At 40.0% G+C, this 2,109-nt stretch overlaps 1 pseudogene; it reads left to right on the forward strand.

Moving 5' to 3' along the window:
* The first annotated feature begins 630 nt into the window (after positions 1-630).
* LOC115227412 lies at positions 631-1,641 on the forward strand (annotated as a pseudogene).
* Positions 1,642-2,109: the final 468 nt, after the last annotated feature.

Here is a 2,109-nt window from a genome sequence, read left to right on the forward strand (position 1 = left end):
AGAAAATAAACGAGACTTTTCTCTATTTGTACTCAACACAGACAACGCAAGAAGAAATCACGCAGAAGCTCAGGCCATAGAGTAAGTGGAGGGCAAACATTTCCGCAAAGATAGCTGGAAGAAAAACCGAGCTGCAAGCGCTGACTAGGCACATTAATGATGTGAGCAATGGAGTCAAGATTTGGGTCAAGTGAGTACTGTACCTTGTCGAGCACGAGCTGCCAGATGGGATTTTAATGAGTTGAGTCGTGTCTGGGCAGAGGGGAAGCTGATTTTCGTTTATTGAAAGAAGTTCTCAAATAATTGCAGACTGTTCTATCGCCTACTGCACGGAGATACTTTCTTGAAATTTAATTGGAGGTCTACCAGATTTTCCATTTCCTTCACTGTGAGCGCCCAAGAGGAGTTATAGAGTAGGACTGGTTTTACGAACATATTACAAAGTTTGATTTTTAAAGACGCAGAAATGCTCCTGAAGAGCTCCAAAAACTTATTGCTTACATTAAACAACATATGGTTGAGAGGCAAACAACTCAGGACTTAGTTAGGGAATTAATTAGTTTTTTTATTAATAAAAAATATTTTTAGAATAGCCGCTTATATTGATTATACAAAGTATTAACAATTCAAATGGACTTGACCAATTTATTCCAACAGTATGGTGATCTAATTGCCAAAACCCCAAACAAGATCACAATAGTGGGATGTGGGCAGGTGGGAATGGCCTGCTGCTTCTCTCTCATAATGCAGGCAAGAGTGGAATAGTCACGTTCTAGAAAATTCCAAGCGAAATTGTTTTGATAGATATTCCTCAGTGTGCCACTAAAATGGAGGGTGAAGAAATGGATCTTAAACATGGAATGGCATTTTTTCCCGGCTGCAGTATCTCCGCCAGCACTGGTTAATGTGTGGATGGATGAGTAGATTACTCCAAGACTGTCAATTCGCGGATTTGTATCATCACTGCCGGAGTCAGGCAAATTGCGGGAGAGTCACGAGTCGACTTGGTCGGAAGGAACGTCGCCATTTTCAAACGTGATATTTGTTAGCGATGTCGCAGAAATAGTCCCAAATCTGGTCCGATACAGTCCTAACTGTATTCTGCTGGTCGTATCTAATCCAGGTAGTTATATGGCCATTTTGTAGTCGACATATTAACCTACGTTACTTGGAAGTTGAGTGGACTTGCCAAATCGCGAGTAATCGGGTCGGGAACTTCGCTGGACTCTTCTCGACTGCGAGTCATGTTGTCCGAACACTTCAAAGTTTCACCCTTTAATATCCATGTCTCCATCATCGGGGAGCACGGGGACTCGAGCGGTAGGCATGTTTGTTTATTTAAGTTCCCGTGTGGAGTACTACCTAGATCTGTGGGGTTCTTCTCAATGACCTGGAAATGACTCAGGATGAGAGGAACAAAATTTACAGTCTTCACGGCGATGTTGTTAAAAGGTATGGGAAGAACATGACAATAGTGCTTACGAAATAATAAAACGGAAAGGGTACACCTCCTGGGCTATTGGAGTGTGTGTTGCTGCTATTTGTAGATCAATAGTGTCTGACTTGAACATTGTCATTCCTGTGTCAGTCCACTTTAACGTAGTAGCTGTTTTTATTTGGCTAAGATATACCCAGAAATAAACTCGGAGGCTTTCCTGTCTATGCCATGTGTCATTGGAGCGGGGGGAATCATTAAAGTTGTCAAACTCAATTTGAGTAAAGAAGAAATGACAATCATGAAGAAGAGTGCCAGTCTAATGGAGCAAGTCATTGAAAGTATATCACCCACTCTATAGTATTAACTATTAAATACTACTAATTCATTGAAGGATAACAACAAGCTAAAAATAAAGTTAACCAAATGACGTTTTCTTTTTCTGTATTTTGATTAAGACTCAATAATCTTTTCATTGTTCATTATTTTGTCTCCCAGGGTTATCGGTGAGTGTAGCCGGAGTATTTTATGTTTAATGACTTCACATATTTTCTGAAGTTTGATGTCACAAGACCATTTATGTAAAAACAATTGGAGCTACCTTGACACTCGCATGGAATATCATCTCTAATTCCTTTGCCAAGAGATCATATTTTATTAGCTTTTCTAATTCC

This window comes from Octopus sinensis, unplaced genomic scaffold (genome assembly GCF_006345805.1).
Source record: "Octopus sinensis unplaced genomic scaffold, ASM634580v1 Contig03046, whole genome shotgun sequence".
NCBI lineage: Eukaryota > Metazoa > Mollusca > Cephalopoda > Octopoda > Octopodidae > Octopus > Octopus sinensis.